Here is a 21,035-nt window from a genome sequence, read left to right on the forward strand (position 1 = left end):
TGTGAGGAAGATGCAGGCGGACATGTTAGGTTGCCTTGATCCAAAGGTGGTGCTATCGATGTCGGACAGCGCTCAAGACCAGCTGGTGTTACCACCTCCAAAGAAAATGATGACCTGCCAATCACGCTGGCTGTTGCGGGTAAAGAGGTGGCAGGTCTGCGCCCCAAAACAGGTGTGACTGCTGTCCCCCCAGTCACAGAGGATGAAGAGGTCGCGGATGCACAAGATATGGCAGACGGTGATTGGCCCGGCCGGCTAGGCCGCATTGTAGCACACTGAGCTTCCCACTGCAACTTATGCTTCATGTCCATGTGCCGGTTCATGCATGAAGTACTCAAACTATGTATTTTTTGGCCTCTACTTAGCTTTTGCTGACAAATGTTACAGATAACACGAGTTGGGTCATCTTTATCGATCTGAAAAAATGCCCAGGCTATGCAAGGCTTACCACCCATGCGACCTGAAGAGCCACCACGACTTGTGGTGAGAGGCAGAGTTGTGTTTGAGGATGCAGTTGTTGACGTGCTTCCAGTACTACGTCTCTGTCCAGGAAGGCGCAACCTGACCTCGTCGTCACTAGCATCTTCCTCCACCTCCTCTGCTGACCTCATCTCTTGGCTGACTGTGGGTTGACAGTAAGTGGGATCTCTGACCTCATCATCATCACCCTGTGCGTTATCACACCCGTCGTCCTCAGAGCCAACCTGTTCCTGCCCTGACAAAAAACTAAAGTTGTCGCTCCAATCAGGTATTTGAGTCTTATCATCGTCTTCCTCATTGTCTCCACCAACAGGAGTTACAGTTTGGGAATGAGGGTCTACATTATGGTCAGAACCTTCTGCGTCTGGTCCTGGATCCGACTCATAAAGATTCTGGGCATCAGTGCAGATCATTTCCTCGTCTGGATTCACAGAAGCGCTGGAGTCGACCTCTGATTCCCAGGCTATAGTATGAGTAAACAGCTCTGCAGACTCAACCATCTGTTCTACCTCACACTCAGACGGGCAGCTGGAGATTTGGGAGCTGTGAGGAAGCAAGTGCGATTTGGGTGACACCTTTGAGGACTGGAGTATTTGTGATGTTGAAGTTGATGTGGAGGAGAGCCCACTTAAAGGAGCACTTGATATCCGTTGAAGCACCTGCTGTTTTTGTGCCTCATCTGGAATTTGTAGCGATTGGCGTGGCCGTAAGAAAGGGATCTTATCACATTGTCCGCTAAAAGAAGTAGACATTTTAGTTTGGCTGGAAGATGGTCTTTCTTCTGCACCTACCCCACGGACACAACCTTTTTTCCCCTTCCCAACACGCCTATTCCCTTTTCCACCAGCAGCAGGCCTTTTTCCACTCATTTTGGTGGTTAACTAATTCACAACTCTGGAGTTGTTTGCACAAAAAAACAATGGATGGTAACCGAGCAGAGCTGAGTGGCCAAACTGTGGTATTAGGCCAAAACTATTGGCTGGGTTAGATGCAGAAAAAAATTATTTTTAATTTGCAACCTGATGGAGGTCAGTATAGATGGACTAATAGACCAAGTCCCACACACCGCTAGAAGCCCAAATATTTTTTCAGAGCTAGATGCAGAAAATTTTTTTATTCAATTTGCAACCTGATGGAGGTCAGTATAGATGGACTAATAGACCAAGTCCCACACACTGCTAGAAGCCCAAATATTTTTTCAGAGCTAGATGCAGAAAAAAATTATTTTTAATTTGCAACCTGATGGAGGTCAGTATAGATGGACTAATAGACCAAGTCCCACACACTGCTAGAAGCCCAAATATTTTTTCAGAGCTAGATGCAGAAAAAAATTATTTTTAATTTGCAACCTGATGGAGGTCAGTATAGATGGACTAATAGAACAAGTCCCACACGCTGCTAGAAGCCCAAATATTTTTTCAGAGATAAATGAAGAAAAAAATTATTTTTAATTTGCAACCTGATGGAGGTCAGTATAGATGGACTAATAGACCAAGTCCCACACACTGCTAGAAGCCCAAATATTTTTTCAGAGCTAGATGCAGAAAAAAATTATTTTTAATTTGCAACCTGATGGAGGTCAGTATAGATGGACTAATAGACCAAGTCCCACACACCGCTAGAAGCCCAAAGATTTTTTCAGAGCTAGATGCAGAAAAAAATTATTTTTAATTTGCAACCTGATGTAGGTCAGTATAGATGGACTAATAGACCAAGTCCCACACACTGCTAGAAGCCCAAATATTTTTTCAGAGCTAGATGCAGAAAAAAATTATTTTTAATTTGCAACCTGATGGAGGTCAGTATAGATGGACTAATAGACCAAGTCCCACACACCGCTAGAAGCCCAAATATTTTTTCAGAGATAGATGCAGAAAAAAATTATTTTTAATTTGCAACCTGATGGAGGTCAGTATAGATGGACTAATAGACCAAGTCCCACACACCGCTAGAAGCCCAAATATTTTTTCAGAGCTAGATGCAGAAAAAAATTATTTTTAATTTGCAACCTGATGTAGGTCAGTATAGATGGACTAATAGACCAAGTCCCACACACTGCTAGAAGCCCAAATATTTTTTCAGAGGTAGATGCAGAAAAAAATTATTTTTAATTTGCAACCTGATGGAGGTCAGTATAGATGGACTAATAGACCAAGTCCCACACACCGCTAGAAGCCCAAATATTTTTTCAGAGCTAGATGCAGAAAAAAATTATATACAATTTGCAACCTGATGGAGGTCAGTATAGATGGACTAATAGAATGATGCTATGCCCAAAAGATTTTACTTCACTAGGTGCAGTAAAAAAATTGGTATTCTATACACAGGTGTTATATCTTGCAACACAGATAGGCTACTCCACTGACTAACACACTCTGCAATAGGCCAAAAAGGATTAGCTTTGCTAGATTCAGCCAAATGCTGTGAAAAAAACTTGCACAGCACTGGCACAGACCTGCCTGGCAAAAACTGATAGGAACTCATGTAACCTAGTCCTGAAAAGGACTCCAATTACAATTAGTCTTTACTCCCACAACCTATCTATTTAAGAGCACAGACCTCCCTGATAAAAGTCGTAGGAAATGCTGTAACCTAGTCCTTAAAAGGACTGCAATCACAACTATTCCCTACTCCCAAACTATCTGTATATTTGTGCGAAAATTGGCTTGAAATTAACAAGGTATAGCACACACAGCAACAGCGGTGCCGTCTAACACGCAGCTGCAGCAGTGAGAAAATGGTGGCGACGGGGAAAATGGCTTGGTCTTATAGGGCAAGGACATGTGACATACACTGCCAATCACACATGCCCTTGCTTGTGTGAAAAAAAGCACTTCGCTCCGTGTGTGCGCTGCTGATAGGCTGACAGATTGCACCTCCCCACTGCAAATGCGGGAAAGAGAAAAAAAAATGGAGATCTTCATTGTTCCTGCAGAGATCCATCCCCTGCCCCTCCCCCCGCCCCGCTGTACACTCAAACTGCGTATTAACATTAATTTTCATCATTACTGAGAAAAAATCCAGTTATGATTTTGGTGCACGAACAGTTATCGAACATAACCTCGAACAGCCGAATTTTTCTCAAATTGTTCGTGTTCGCCGAACGGCTCGAACACCGCCCAAAACAGCTCGAATTTGAGATTGGCGAACAGTTCGAGTAGAACAACGCTCATCTCTAATTATGAGTAAGAATAAAAGTCAAAGCTTTCCTTACAAATTCAATATAGCGATCTTCCTTTTGTACCTTTTCCAAGATGTCAGTAATAGCCTGTACACCTGCATCCTGTGGAATGCGTGTGTATAGGCTCTCGACATCTATGGAAGTTAGGTGCCAATCATCCTGCCATTCTACATCCTGCAATATTCTCAGGAAATCTCCTGTGTCTTTTATATAAGATGGAATTCGTTTTAATAACGGTTTCAGTAGCCAATCAAGATATTTGGATAAGGATTCTGTCACGGAGCCTATCCCAGAGACTATTGAACGTCCTGGGGGATTTAGTAGATATTTGTGCACTTTTGGTACAAAATACCAGTGCGGTTTCTTTGGGAATTCAGGTAATAATTTTTCTGCTGTTTTCTTTGTTAGAGTGCCATTCTCCACAGACAATCTAAGTAGGGATCTTAATTGATCCTTAAATCTTTGTGTAGGATCTTTGTCTAATTTTTTATATGCATTTTTATCTGACAATTGTCGCATCGATTCCTCTAAATAATAAGTTTTTTTCATCAACACTATGTTACCCCCTTTATCTGCCCTTCGGATTACTATATCGTTCCAATTTCTGATGTCTCTAAGAGCTTGATTCTCTCCTGTGTTCAAATTGTCAACAGGTTCATTATAGATCACAGACTGAATATCTGAAATCACCTGTTTTTTAAATAAATCAATAACGTTACCTGGTGTGACAGGGGGCATAAATGTGGATTTTATACCTCCTGTGAAGGGGAGATAGTGAGTATGTTCATTGGTTTCTATTTCATTTAAAGAGGAATCATTAATGCTCAATAATAGATTAATGTCAGACTGTTGTACACGATTTTCTGTGGGTATACTGAACCCTAAACTATTACTAGTACTTGGGATCTCACCTATCAAGGAGGGAGTGGGATTCTAATCTTTATTAACAAATAATTTGTGTAAATGTATTTTACGTGTTGCCTTATACAAATCGATTTTGAAATCTGTCAGATTAAATTTTTCTGGTATACAGAAATTAAGTCCCTTTTTTAGAAGGTTGAGATGATTGTTTGACAGTGTACGATCAGAAAGATTTATTATTTCATTATTTGAGTCATTTATATCATTCACTTTCTCCAGGAGACTTGTTTTCGTTTGGTCCCTCCAATTATTATATTCTTGTCTCTTTTTCCATTGCTTCCCCCCTCTCCTTGGTCGTTTTCTGCTAGTATACCGTTTTTTGGGACTTGTTCATATTGGGTTGTGTCCATACTATGCGATTCTTCTCCATAACTTGAGTCAGAATCGGTAGTCCAACCATCAGTATCTGTTCTTTTAATTTTTTTTAAATTAGTTTGAGTAGATCTTCTTGATTTGAAATTAAACTTCCTTGTGTACGGTAATCTTTCTTCTTTTTTATCTTTTGGTTTATTCTTTAATAATTCTGCCTGGGTTTTGTTTAGAGCTTTTTTGCAGGCTCAGGGACCACTGGGTTTAAATGATAAGATAGATCTTTCCATTTTTTTACTATGATGAATGTACGTATTGTTCTTTATAGCTTCCATTTTTTTGTCCATTTCATTACTATTGCAGGACAGTTAGTGACAGCATGAAATGTTTTTAACGCACTAATTATTTTGCACGTGTATGTATTGATGTGTATAACATGCTGGCTGCTTAAAAAGCAGTGATTAGGTGTCCACTTCACCTGGGACTCGTTGAAGCTCCAGAAGGGAGCGAAACGGCCGTCGTCCTCTCTCTCACTCCCCCGCACACCCTCAGGAACCTCCATCCGATGTCGCAAGTTAATATGTACTGTGAGTACAAATAAAAGACATCTTTGGAACTATCGGTGAGTGCTACCTTTATTTTGACTTTTGCAAGTTCGCACATAAAAACAGACATACACACTACCACTTGTTACGCACACGCCCGGACTGACTGGCGTGAGCGTGGTTAGTAATCCCCCTAGACCATGAACCGAGGAGTACCTGGAGGGGCGTGACTAAGTATCAACTCGGTCCGACCAAGGTTGCACGTTGGCTCAATTGACTCCGTGAACCAGGGAGGAACCGAGCAGAGGGACCAGGTGCTACTCCAGGTCAGACCCCGGTCACAGCTGTTGAACCACACTGGGGAATGCAGGAACATGCAGGTTAGGCTAGCATACTGACAGGTGGGTACTGGCAGACACGGCTGGTATGCAGACAGGTGGGTACTGGCAGGCACGGCTGGTATGCAGACAGGTGGATACTAGCAGGCACGGCAGGTATACACACAGGTGAGTACTGGCAGGTAGGAACACAGGCAGGATAGGGACCAGTACAGACTGGGATACAGGAACAGAGCAGCAAGTGCGGCAGACAAGCAGAACAGAGCAAAACCCGAAGGTGTGGTAGTCGAGCAGAGCAAAACCCGCAAGTGCGTTAGACAAGCAGAGCAGAGCAAAACCCGCAGGTGCAGTAGACAAGCAGAGCAGAGCAAAACCCGCAGCTGCGGTAGACAAGCAGAGCAGAGCAAAACCCGCAGATGCGGTAGACAAGCAGAGCAGAGCAAAACCCGCAGGTGCGGTAGACAAGCAGAGCAGAGCAAAACCCACAGGTGCGGTAGACAAGCAGAGCAGAGCAAAACCCACAGGTGCGGTAGACAAGCAGAGCAAAACCCGCAGGTGCAGTAGACAAGCAGCGCAGAGCAAAGCCGAATGTGCGGTAGACAAGCAGAGCAGAGCAAAACCGGCAGGTGCGGTAGACAAGCAGAGCAGAGCAAAACCCGCTGGTGCGGTAGACAAGCAGAGCAGACCAAAACCCGCAGGTGCGGTAGACAAGCAGAGCAGAGCAAAACCCGCAGGTGCGGTAGACAAGCAGAGCAGAGCAAAACCCGCAGGTGCGGTAGACAAGCAGAGCAGAGCAAAACCCGCAGGTGCGGTAGACAAGCAGAGCAGAGCAAAACCCGTAGGTGCGGTAGACTAGCAGAGCAAATACACACAAGGTACTTACAATGAAGTAGCAAGTGGACATTAAACTCACAAACAGAAGTACAGAGACAATGAGTTGGAGTTAGGTTCAGGTTCAGACATTGTAGGAAAAGGAAAGATACAAACACAGAGACAAACAAGTAACGGGCTAGGACACTGTTCAGACAGGAACTGAACCAAGAACAAGATACAGGAACGAGCCTGGGAACTCAGCCCCCAGGGTGGCGTAAACAGACTAGAAGTCACAGATACAGGCGACAGTCCTGGGTAGACAGCTCCCAGGGTGGCGGAACAGACTAGAAGTCACAGATACAGGTACCCCCCAGGGTGGCGGAAACAGACAAGATGCAGATCAGTACCTGGTAACTCAGTTGCACAGAACACACTGAAAGAAAGTGTTCCTCAGGCCCCTCCTGGGTGGAGGGGGTTTAAGTATCCAGTGACTCACAACAATAGGCTGGGGATGCATTAGGAGTGCGCACACAGTAACTATAAGAATCAGGCAGTAACCGCGCCGCCGCCCTAAGCAATCAGACAAGAGACATGCACACAGCAGTTACTGGAGCAAAGTCTGCAGCCTGGACTGATAGGTAAGATGGCGGTCTTGCATGGTGGGAGGTGGTAAACTATGCCAGCATGCTGCAAGGGATGTTACACCACTGTCTACATTACCACATTTTGAAATTCCTTTCAGAAATGTGTCTGATCACATGATGTGAAAGGTCCTTCAGCTAAACAGGAACGTATAGTATCCTTACAGGTCCAAGTATCTTTCTCTCCTGTACCGCACCAATCAGATAGATCAGTGAGGGGCAAGCAGAGAGAGAACAGTTCTCTCATTGATCAGAAAGGATGCTGACAGCATTCTCCTCATTCAGAATTTTTCTGCCTCTGGACTATAAGACGCATATATTTTTTAGAAAGTTTTTTCATTGCTAAAAAGTGCATCTTATTGTCTAATAGATACTGATGTTAAAAATTACATTTATTTACAATGCATTTTTTTCCATGTATGTTATCACGGATCAAAACCAAGGGTTTTACCATGCTGGGTTGTTTTGTGGTGCCTTTAGCACGGATAAGTTGTCACACTCTTGCCTATAATTTGAATATTCTTCCAGTAAACTTTATAAGCCTGACAACCTTTCTAGAAGACATATTGAGATGCATTTAAGTTCTTGGAGCCCGTTAACCCCTTTACCCCCCAGGGTGGTTTGCACGTTAATGACCAGGGAAATTTTTACAATTCTGACCACTGTCATTTTATGAGGTCATTACTCTGGAACGCTTCAACAGATCCCCCTGATTCTGAGACTGTTTTTTCGTGACATATTGTACTTCATGATAGTAGTAAAAAATTTTAGATATCACTTGCGTTTATTTGTGAAAAAAAAGGAAATTTGGCGAAAATTTTGAAAATTTCACAATTTTCAAACTAAATCAGAGAGATATGTCACAGAAAATAATTAATAAGTAGTGTTGAGCGAGCATGCTCGACACTGCTCGTTACTCGCCCGAGCATCTTGCTACTCGGGATGTTCGGCGAGCACCGAGCATTTCCGGGTTACTCGGGCGGGAGCTCGGGTCTCCGCCCTGCACGCTTGGCGCTCTTTACAGAGCCAATGAACATGCAGGAATTGCTAGCCAGCCACTGTAACGCAGCAGCCATGTTGTTTGTGGGCATTACAGTGATTGGCTGGCCGCATAGCGTCACCTCGAGTATTTAAAACTGGGCGCCGCCATCTTGGACACAGTCGCTCCGGATCAGACGGTGTAGGGAGAGTGCAGCTGAGTTAGGTAGAGATATATAGTGCAAAATAGGTAGTGTAGGGTCTCTAAAGCCTGCCAAATCAAACAAACAGTCCTTCTCAAGACTAATATCCATCCCAGATATCAGGCAGGCAGGCAGGCTGTATAGGAGACGCAGTGGTTATACCAGCAAACGCTGCATTACAGTCCTGTGTGCTCCTGTTGGTCAAATTGCTAGACTTATCACCCCGGTCTCAGGGGCCAGGAAAAAAATTTTTTTTTTCATCTAAATCCTGTATTTATTTATTTTCCTCAGTCAGACTGTCCAAATACGCGTCTTATTAACCTTTTGGTATTTCCCCCCCCCTCTAAGAAAAAAAAAATTGAGTGTGTCTGTGACTGTTCAGACACCAATATATCTGTTTAAAAGAGTCTGGTGTAGGCCAGAAAAATAGAACTGTGGTTTTGCAGTTCCACGGGTCAAATCTCTGTAATATCCTGTTTTGGGCATTTTTTGCCATAAAAAAAAGCTGTAATAGTGTCTCCCTGACAGGTCAGACACCAATATATCTGTTTAAAAGAGTCTGGTGTAGGCCAGAAAAATAGAACTGTGGTTTTGCAGTTCCATGGGTCAAATCTCTGTATTATCCTGCTTTTGGCATTTTTTGCCGTAAAAAAAAACAGTAATAGTGTCTCCCTGACTGGTCAGACACCAATATATTTGTTTAAAAGAGTCTGGTGTAGGCCAGAGAAATAGAACTGTAGTTTTGCAGTTCCATGGGTCAAATCTCTGTATTATCCTGCTTTTGGCATTTTTTGCTGTAAAAAGAACCAGTAATAGTGTCTCCCTGACTGGTCAGACACCAATATATCTGTTTAAAAGAGTCTGGTGTAAGCCAGAGAAATAGAACTGTGATTTTGCAGTTCCATGGATCAAATCTTTGTATTATCCTGCTTTTGGCATTTTTTGCTGTAAAAAAAAACTGTAATAGTGTCTCCCTGACAGGTCAGACACCAATATATCTGTTTAAAAGAGTCTGGTGTACGCCACATAACTATAACTGTGGTTTTGCAGTTCAACTGGTCAAATTTCTGTATTATCCTGCTTTTGGCATTTTTGCCGTAAAAAAAACAGTAATAGTGTCTCCCTGACTGTTCAGACACCAATATATCTGTTTAAAAGAGTCTGGTGTAGGCCAGAGAAATAGAACTGTGGTTTTGCAGTTCCACGGGTCAAATCTCTGTATTATCCTGCTTTTGGCATTTTTGCCGTAAAAAAAACAGTAATAGTGTCTCCCTGACTGTTCAGACACCAATATATCTGTTTAAAAGAGTCTGGTGTAGGCCAGAGAAATAGAACTGTGGTTTTGCAGTTCCATGGGTCAAATCTCTGTATTATCTTGCTTTTGGCATTTTTTGCCGTAAAAAAAAACAGTAATAGTGTCTCCCTGACTGGTCAGACACCAATATATTTGTTTAAAAGAGTCTGGTGTAGGCCAGAGAAATAGAACTGTAGTTTTGCAGTTCCATGGGTCAAATCTCTGTATTATCCTGCTTTTGGCATTTTTTGCTGTAAAAAGAACCAGTAATAGTGTCTCCCTGACTGGTCAGACACCAATATATCTGTTTAAAAGAGTCTGGTGTAAGCCAGAGAAATAGAACTGTGGTTTTGCAATTCCACAGGTCAAATCTATGTATTATCCTGCTTTTGGCATTTTTTGCCGTAAAAAAAAACTGTAATAGTGTCTCCCTGACAGGTCAGACACCAATATATCTGTTTAAAAGAGTCTAGTGTAGGTCAGAGAAATAGAACTATGGTTTTGCAGTTCCACGGGTCAAATCTCTGTGTTATCCTGCTTTTGGCATTTTTTGGCGTAAAAAAAAACAGTAATAGTGTCTCCCTGACGGGTCAGACAACAATATATCTGTTTAAAAGAGTCTGGTGTAGGCCAGAGAAATAGAACTGTGGTTTTGCAGTTCCACGGGTCAAATCTCTGTATTATCCTGCTTTTGGCATTTTTTGCCGTAAAAAAAAACTGTAATAGTGTCTCCCTGACTGGTCAGCCACCAATATATCTGTTTAAAAGAGTCTGGTGTAGGCCAGAGAAATAGAACTGTGGTTTTCCTCTTCCTCGGTTCTAATCTCCTTTTTATTATCCTTTTTCCTTTGATAGTGCGAGTGTAAGCTATTTTACTTAATTTACAATGGGCAAGGCGCGTGGCAAGGGACGTGGAACTGGACGTTCTGGTGATGGTGCGTGTAGAGGACGGGGCCATGGCCAAGGTGAAAATGTGCCACAACCAACAGCCACATCTTCTCACTCCCACTTCTTGACCGAATTACTAGGGAAGCACACTACAACACCAGAATTGCGAACTGATCAGTGTGAACAGGTTATTAATTGGATAACAGATAATACTTCCAGTTACCTGGGCACCACCACCTCCGGTCTGTCTTCCACACGGTCAAGTTTTAGTAGCCGTGAGTCTCGACCGCATACTCCTCCTCACCCTGATGCTCCTTCCTCCCACCCTTCCAAGTGTCGTCAGACAGCAACTGATCCCACACTTGGACACTCTGAAGAGCTGTTCACTGGTCCATTTCCATATTTGTGCCCCTCGCCTGCTCCGCTTGAAGTGGTGAAATAGGAGATCCCATGTAGCGATGCCCAAATATTTGAACAGCCACGGTCACAGAAAGTCGACCCTGGCAATTTGTCACAAGAGGTGGACGATGATGAGACACAATTGCCACAAAGTGAGGAGGAGGATCGTGGTGCGCAAGTGGAAGAGGAGGAGGTGGTGGATGATCTAGTAACTGACCTAATGTGGCAGGAGGATACACAGAGCGAGGCCAGCAGCACACAGGGTGAGGGAGGCAGAGTACCCCAACAGGCAGGAAGAAGCAGTGTGGTGGCCGCACACAGAAGGGTGGCAACAGTTCCCCGTAACACCTGTTATGATAGGCTACAAGCACTAAGGAAAGACAGGAGATCTGTCCCTACAATAGAACCAAGCTAGATCCCTATGATGTAACGGGGAACCTGATCCTGCGATCAGACCCGCTAAAGTCCTCAGCTAGTCTGAACGAAGACCTATAGATGTGAGGGAGGGATCCCTACAAGAACTGGGGACTGGGAGAAAGATGGACACCTCCTAGCAGAAATAGTAGCAGAAAAAGATAAACACACAACATAGAACATAAAGGTCAAAAGACCTAGCTAAACTGACTGAGAAAGGTTACAAAGCACCTGGCTAGCTAAAGAGTAGAAATTACAATGAAGTTCAGCATGGCCAGAAGGGCGGAGCAGGATTAAATAGGCAAAAAGGTCATGTGACCAGCAAAATAGAAAAAACCTAACAGGAGAGTTCTAACAGTACCCCCTCTTCTAAGAGGATCCTCCGGATCCCCTAGGCCCAGACTTATCAGGAAACCTCTTGTGAAACGCTCTGACAAGCCTGGAAGCAGAAACATCATCCGCCCTCACCCATGAGTTATCCTCGGGACCGAAACCCTTCCAAGCGACGAGATACTGCAAACTCCCCCTATACCGTCTAGAATTAAGGATGCGGGAAATTTCATATTCCCCGTCCTCCACCACCGGAGGAACAGTGGCAGTGGCGTCTCTATCTGATACATCAGCTTTTTTCAATAGAGAAACATGAAACACCGGATTAATCTTCCAGGAGGTAGGAACCTCCAACCTAACAGCAGATTGGTTAACTACCTGAAGCACCTTAAAGGGCCCTACAAACTTGGGAACCAATTTTTTAGAAGGAATCCTCAACCGCAGATTCTTAGAGGACAACCAAACCATGTCACCAACCATAATCAAAACCTCTTGACGTTTCCTGTCAAAGTACCTCTTAGATTTTTTGTTAGCCTCCTGAAGATTACCACGCACATCCGTCCAAACTCTCTCCAAATCACTGGAAAAACTCTCCTCCTCAGGCACAGCCGATACCAATTTGGAGAATGACCCAAAAGACGGATGTCTCCCAGAACAACAAAAAAAAGGCGAACACCCAGCAGAAGAGGATGTATGGTTGTTAAGAGCAAATTCAGCAAGCGGCAGAAACTCAGACCACCCCTCTTGATTGTCTGCCACAAAACAACGCAAGTACTGCTCAACATCCTGATTCTTCCTTTCTGTCTGGCCATTAGACTCAGGATGATATCCAGATGAAAACGACAAATGAACTCCCAACCTGTCACAAAAGGCACGCCAAAAACGAGCCACGAACTGAGGTCCCCTATCAGAAACAATGTCAGTAGGAACACCATGGAGTCTGACAATTTCCTTGACAAAGGCCTTAGCGAGTGTCTTAGCGCAGGGCAGTTTGATGAAGGGAACCAAGTGACACATCTTGCTAAAACGGTCCACGACCACCCAGATGACCGTGAAACCCTCAGAGGAGGGAAGGTCAGTAATAAAGTCCATAACCAGATGTGTCCAAGGTGCACTAGGAACCTCCAGAGGGCAAAGCAACCCCGCAGCAGGAGTATGAGAAGACTTAGATCTAGCACACACAGTACATTGACGCACCCACTTAATGACTTCCTTCTGCCATCCAGGCCACCAAAAACTGCGACCCACAAGTCTCTTGGTCTCAGAAATTCCTGGATGACCTGCCAACCGAGACTCATGACACTCAACAAACAAATCTCTCCTAAAGGTCCTAGGCACAAACAACCTCCCATGGGGAGTGTTAGATGGGGCATTCTCCTGTGCTTTAAGAATCTCATCTTCCAAAATGGAGTCCAATGCAGCAATCACAACACCTTCTTGTAAAATGCTCTCCTCCTCCTCAGCACCGACCATGGGAGAAAAGCTGCGAGACAACGCATCAGCTTTAACATTCATGGTACCCGGGATGTAAGTAACGGAAAAATTAAACCGCAAAAAAAAAGTGCCCACCTAGCCTGACGGGCATTCAAGCGCTTGGCAGCATCAAGATAGATCAGATTTTTATGATCAGTGAAAACCTGAATGGGAAATTCAGCACCTTCCAAGAGATGACGCCAGTGTTCAAATGCGAGTTTAATAGCCAGCAATTCCCGATTACCAATATCGTAATTAAGTTCAGTCTCAGAAAATTTTTTTGAAAAAAAGGCACAGGGATGTACTCCATCCTTGTTTTCCTGAGACAACACCGCACCGACCCCCACAGAAGAAGCATCAACCTCAACCAAAAACGGCTTAGTCACATCAGGCTGCATAAGGATGGGGGCAGAGCTGAACCTCTCCTTTAGAAACACAAACGCTTCAATGGCCTCAGTAGTCCACTGAACCATATTAGCACCTTTCCTGGTGAGATGGGTCAGTGGCTTAACAATAATAGAACATTTTTTAATGAATTTTCTGTAATAATTGGCGAAACTCAAAAACCTCTGTATCGATTTCAAACCAATAGGCCTAGGCCATTCCTGCACAGCTTGAACTTTCACCGGGTCCATCTCAAAGCTCTCGCTGGAGATAATGTAGCCCAAAAAACTAATTCTCTGTACAGCGAACTCACATTTCTCTAGCTTAGCAAAAAGCAAATTGTCAATTAATAACTGTAATACCTCACGTACGCTCCGCCAATGAGACTCCAGATCAGGCGAATAAATCAAAATGTCATCCAAATACACAACCACATTTTTGCCGATCAAAGGTCTAAGGATGTCATTAATAAGATTCTGAAAAAATGATGGTGTATTGGTAAGACCAAAAGGCATAACCAGATTCTCAAAATGACCCACAGGAGTGTTAAAAGCAGTCTTCCATTCATCACCCTCCTTCATGCGCAACAAATTGTATGCCCCCCGGAGATCAATTTTAGAGAACCACTTGGCCCCCACTAACTGGTTAAACAAATCAGGAATCAATGGCAGTGGGTAGGGATTACGTACAGTAATTTTATTAATCTCGCGAAAGTCCAGACAAGGACGTAAACCGCCGTCCTTTTTTTTAACAAAAAAAAATCCAACAGCCACAGGTGACTTAGAGGGTCTGATATGAAAGGCGGCCAAGCTCGTCTGTATGTATTCCTCAAAAGCCTTTCTCTCAGGAATAGTAAGATTAAATAAACGACTTTTAGGAAGAGTCGCTCCAGGGACAAATTCAATGGTACAATCATAGTCTCTATGGGGAGGCAAAATTTCCGACTCCTCCTCAGAAAAAACTTTCCAAAAATCCTGAATAGGTACAGGTAATTCCCCTTTATCCACAGCAGCAATGCGCCCGTTACAACACTTGCCATAACACTTAGGGCTCCAGGACTTAATTTCATTAGTAAACCAATCCAGTACAGGATTGTGCAATTTTAACCAGGGTAACCCCAAAATTACTGGAGAAGGCAAATTATTTAATACTACCAAATCCAAATTTTCTTGGTGAATACCGTTAATAGTGAAGGGAAATTCATAAACCTTGTGAGTAACACATTTCAAGGGAGAGCCATCGACAGAAACCACGGCAATAGGGGATGACAAAGGTTTGGGTTTTAATTTAAGTTTTTCCAAGAATCCCCCATCAATCATATTCAGAGTAGAACCACAATCCACAAATACCCGAAATTCAATTAATTCTTCCTGAGCAGCGGTAGTAGCAGAAAGAAATACCCCCTTGGTATTTAAACAGGCTATACGGGCGTAACTGACCTTTTTTTTTTCTTTGTTCATACGAAGCACACAGTTCTTAATGAAATGGTCAGATTTTCCGCAATAAAAGCACAAACCTTCAGAAAACCTGCGGTCTTTTTCCTGAGAGCGGGGTGACATCGCCCCAATCTCCATCAGCTCTCCAATGTCAGTACAGACCCTCTCAAGACTAGGAGCTGACATGGCAAAGGATTTACTCTTATTAACCCTTGCACGCAGTCTCCTGTCCACCCATATAGCTAATTGCATTGCCTCCTGCAAGTTTCCAGGTGTAGGATAAGCAATAAGCAGATCCTTAACCCTTTCACCTAGCCCCGCAAGAAACAAACTTTTCAGAGCTGAATCGTTCCACCCCACCTGAGCAGACCACCGATGGAAGTGAGTACAATAGTTTTCCGCATTACCTGATCCCTGTCTCAAAAGTCTCAATTCCGTCTCAGCTGATGAGACACAATCAGGATCATCATACAACAACCCCAAAGCAGAAATAAAACTATCCACTGATCTAAAGCACGGATCACTAGGTTGGAGAGAAAAGGCCTATCCCTGAGGTTCTTTGCGCAAAAGTGACATTATGAACCCTATGCGCAGTGATTCATCACCAGAGGATCTGGGTCTCAAACAAAAATACAATAAACAAGCATTTTTAAAGGAAAAAAAATCTTGTTGTTCACCAAAAAATAAATCAGGCAATCGTACCTTTGGCTCCACAAAATGCGCTCCAGAACAGCTACTCACGTGTTGTTCGAGCTCGGCCACCTCCAGAGAGAGTCCCTGCATGCGTTGAGCCAAATCCTGAACCGACACCATGATGGAAACTGGAGGTCTTTCCTTAGAGATATTTTTGGGCTGGACTTACTGTTATGATAGGCTACAAGCACTAAGGAAAGACTGGAGATCTGTCTCTACAATAGAACTAAGCTAGATCCCTACGATGTAACGGGGAACCTGATCCTGCGATCAGACCCGCTAAAGTCCTCAGCTAGTCTGAACGAAGATCTATAGATGTGAGGGAGGGATCCCTACAAGAACTAGGGACTGGGAGAAAGATGGACACCTCCTAGTAGAAATAGTAGCAGTAAAAAGACAAACACACAACATAGAACATAAAAGTCAAAAGACCTAGCTAAACTGACTGAGAAAGGTTGCAAAGCACCTGGCTAGCTAAAGAGTAGAAATTACAATGAAGTCCAGCATGGCCAGAAGGGCGGAGCAGGATTAAATAGGCAGAAAGGTCATGTGACCAGCAAAATAGAAAAAACCTAACAGGAGAGTTCTAACAACACCAACACGAGGGACATTGCCAGTACAACCGGTAGGTCTTCCAGAGTCTGGAATTGTTTTAAAAACTCTGCTAATAACCCCAAAAAGGCCATTTGTACCACCTGCCATGCCAACATCAGCAGGGGTGACAAAGCTACCAGCCTGACCACCACCAGCATCATCAGGCACATGTCAGCAAAGCACCCGACTTTGTGGGGTGAACCCCAGGATCCACGACCAGTGTCACCGGGTGTCACCACTGCTTCTTCCGCTGTTGTGCATGTAGTAGAACCCCCTGTTGTACGTGCAAGACAATCCCCTGTCCATACTGCATGCAAAGATGCCCCCTCCTCTCAGTCTTCACTTGTTATGGCAGTTTCTCAAGAAACAGCATCAACGTCCACGTCCACGTCCCACCGCAGCGTTCAATTGTCCATATCCCAGAGCTTTGATCGATAGCACAAATTCACAGCCAATGCCCCACAGGCCACAGTCCTAAATTCGCACATTTCACGACTGCTTGCGTTGTAAATGCTGCTTTTTAGGCTGGTGGAGACGGAACCCTTCCACAACCTTATGGCGGTGGCCGTCCCTCGATACTCAGTCCCCAGCCAACACTATCTTGCCCGGTGTGCCATCCCCACACTACACAAGCACGTGTCCCAAAACATCTGCCGTGCCCTCAACAACGCAGTTACTGGGAGAGTCCACCTGACAATGGACACGTGGACAAGTGCTTGTGGTCAGGGACGGTACATCTCCCTGACGGCACACGGGGTAAACATAGTGGAAGCCAGGACCCAGTTGGACCTTGGGACGGAACACATCCTCCCCACACCGAGGATTGCGGGCCCTATGTCAGTCAGAGTTGCCCCCACAGTGTACAGCTCCTGCGCATCCTCCTCCTCCTCCTCCTCCTTATGTTCAGCCTCCATCTCAGATATCACCACATCAGTTACCAGCTGGAAGCACTGCAGTACTGCCTCCGCCAAGCGGCAACATGCTGTGCTGAAGCTCATAAGCTTAGGTGATAAACCTCACACTTATGTGAGTTGTGGGTAGCTGTGAAAGAGCAGGCTGATCTGTGGCTGAGACCGCTGAACCTACATCCAGGCATGGTCGTGTGTGACAATAGCCGTAACCTCGTGGCAGCTCTGAGGCGAGGCGAGATCACACACGTACCATGCCTGGCTCATGTGCTTAACCTCGTGGTTCAGCGGTTTCTTAAATCGTACCCCGAGTTGCCAGATCTGCTCGTGAAAGTACGCCGCCTGTCAGCTCATTTTTGGAAGTCGGCTACAGCTTCCGCCGCCCTTGCTGTGTTGCAGCAGTGTTTGCAGCTTCCGGCACACCGACTGGTGTGTGATGTCCCCACACGTTGGAACTCTACCCTCTACATGTTGCAAAGGATTTGTGAGCAGAAGAGAGCAGTTGTGGAGTACCAGCTGCAACAAGGCCGTCGATATTCAGGTCAGACTCCACACATAAGACCTCAGGAGTGGATCTGGATGTCTGACATATGTACCATCCTGACAAACTTTGAGGAGTCCACCAAGATGGTGAGTGGCGATGACGCCATCATTAGCGTCAGCATCCAACTTGTCTGTCTTTTGCAACGCTCTCTACAGAGAATTAAAGAGGAGGCATTGCAGCCAGAGTATGATGAGATGGATCAAGAACCCGTAATAGGCGATCACACACAGCCCAGCCTCATCTCATCCCAACGTGCATTGGGGGACAATGAGGGAGAGGTGGAGGAAGAACAGGAGCTGGTAGTACCTGTACAACTGTCATACAGTCGGTTCAGCGTGGGTGGCCTGAGGACAGGGGGGAGGAGGAGGAGAGGAGGAGGAGAGTATGGTCAGTCATCATCTTGGTGAGGACACGGAAGTCTTGCCCGTTACCAGTCAGGCACGCATGGCTGACTTTATGTTATGCTGCCTAAACCGTGACCCACGCGTTGTCAGAATGTTGGGTGACAGTCATTACTGGTTGGTGACACTTTTAGACCCCTGCTACAATGAGAACTTTCACTCTCTTATTCCTGAGGTGGAGAGGTCTACAAAATGGGGCAGTACCAGAAGGTCCTTGCAGCAGAACTGTTAAAAAAAATTCCCATCTGAACACACTAGCAGCAGAGGTCACAGTTCGTTGACCAACCAAGGCGTACAGGCGAGAGAGACGCAACTCCAATCCAGCAGAGGCAGGGGAACACTGTCAACATTCTGGGACAGTTTTCTGAGACCGGCCCAGCTTACATGCCCTGAGGCGCGGGGTACTCTCACAAGGAGTGGAAAGTTTCAAAAGATGGTGAGGTGGTACCTTGCCGACCATACCAGTATCCTCCATGATTCCTCTGTGCCTTTTAATTATTGGGTATCCAAGCTGGAGACTTGGAATGAACTCGCTCTGTACGCCTTGGAGGTCCTGGCCTGCCCTGTCGCTAGCGTGTTATCGGAGCCTGTTTTTATTGCTGCTGGGGGAATTATAACTGATAAGCGCACTCGCCTGTCAACTGACAATGCTGACAAGCTGACCCTTATCAAAATGAACAAGGGCTGGATTGGGCCAGACTTCTCATCACTACCAAATGACAGCAGAGTAACATAAAGTCAAATCCACTATGTTATTTTGGGAGGTGTATTCCCATGCACTGCTTCACACCCACACATGGGTATACGCTTTCTCATTTCAGCTGTATTTTGCTCTTCTCCTTATCCTCAGCCTCCACCACCACTATACCACCAGGGTGACCATGGTCCGTGTTGCCAGCATTGCAAGTTCCTCCGTCCTAATTTTTGGCAGCTTTTGCTTGGAAGGCATAGGCAAAGACTATGGGAGACCCACTCCCCAATAATGGGAACAATGTTTTTAATATGCTGTACTGCATGGCTCTAGTAAGGGGCATGAAAACCGTCTTGTTAAGCTACTGCGACCTCCACCACTTTTCCAAGGGGCATTGATATTGTCTTTTTATTCCACTGCGACCTCCACGTCTCTTCCAAGGGGCATGAAAACCATCTTGTTAAGCTACTGCGACCTCCACCACTTTTCCAAGGGGCATTAAAACCGTCTTGTTAAGCTACTGTGACCTCCACCACTTTTTCAAGGGGCATTGATATTGTCTTTTTATTCCACTGCGACCTCCACCAATCTTCCAAGGGGCATGAAAATTGTCTTGTTAAGCTACTGCGACCTCCACCACTTTTTCAAGGGGCATTGATATTGTCTTTTTATTCCACTGTGAACTCCACGTCTCTTCCAAGGGGCATTAAAACTATCTTGTTAAGCTACTGCTACCTCCAGGTCTCTTCCAAGGGGCATTAAAACCATCTTGCTAAGCTACTACGACCTCCACCACTTTTCCAAGGGGCATTAAAACTGTCTTGTTAAGCTACTGCGACCTACACCATTTTTTCAAGGGGCATTGATATTGTCTTTTTATTCCACTGTGACCTCCACCATTCTTCCATGGGACATTAAAACCGTCTTTTTAAGCTACTGCGACCTCCACCACTTTTCCCAGGGGCATTGATATTGTCTTTTTATTCCACTGCGACCTCCACGTCTCTTCCAAGGGGCATTAAAACCGTCTTGTTAAGCTACTGCGACCTCCACGTCTCTTCCAAGGGGCATTAAAACTGTCTTGTTAAGCTACTGCGACCTCCACTTTTCCAAGGGGCATTAAAACCGTGTTGTTAAGCTACTGCGACCTCCACCACTTTTTCAAGGGGCATTGATATTGTCTTTTTATTCCACTGCGACCTCCACGTTTCTTCCAAGGGGCATGAAAACCGTCTTGTTAAGCTACTGCGACCTCCGCGTCTCTTCCAAGGGGCATTAAAACCGTCTTGTTAAGCTACTGCGACCTCCACCACTTTCCCAAGGGGCATTAAAACCGTCTTGTTAATCTACTGCGACCTCCACCACTTTTTCAAGGGGCATTGATATTGTCTTTTTATTCCACTCCGACCTCCACCATTCTTCCAAGGGGCATTAAAACCGACTTCTTAAGCTACTACGACCTTCACCACTTTTTCAAGGGGCATTGATATTGTCTTTTTATTCCACTCCGACCTCCACCATTCTTCCAAGGGGCATTAAAACCGTCTTGTTAAGCTACTGCGACCTCCACCACTTTTCCCAGCGGCATTGATATTGTCTTTTTATTCCACTGCGACCTCCACCATTCTTCCAACGGGCATTGCATTTCCTCCTAATTTTAGTCAGCTTTTCAATACATAGGCGAACACTAAGGAAGACCCATTCCCCAATAATGGGTAGAAGGTTTTTAGTATGCTGTAATCCACGTCTGTTTCAAGGGGCATTGCAGATCCTCATAATTTTTGGAAAGCTTTCCATTCACTGCTTAGGCCAACAGTGCACAGGAGACCCAGTTGCTATAAATGGAAAAAATGGTTTAGTTAAGACCCTCTGACCTCCATGTCACTTCCAAGGGGCATTGGAGTGCCTCGAAATTTTTGGTAGGCATTGCACTCACTGCATGCCCTATAACTGTGTAGCCGAACCACTCCTTTTGGTACAGAAACATATCCTACAAGACATGTGTGGTTGACTGGCCTGATATTGATGTGAATGGTCCCTGTTCCTCCTGCTCTTTCTCCTTTGCCACCACCTCATCCATCATTCATCACCTGAAGCTTTGTTTTAACGGGAGTCATAGAACTGGGATAGTAGCAGGAAAACATCCAGCAATCCTCAGAGGAGGTAGGATATGCGCC

The sequence above is a fragment of the Phyllobates terribilis genome, unplaced genomic scaffold, assembly GCF_046119375.1.
Source record: "Phyllobates terribilis strain yellow unplaced genomic scaffold, ASM4611937v1 Scaffold_10__3_contigs__length_209671492, whole genome shotgun sequence".
In the NCBI taxonomy this organism is placed as follows: Eukaryota; Metazoa; Chordata; class Amphibia; order Anura; family Dendrobatidae; genus Phyllobates; species Phyllobates terribilis.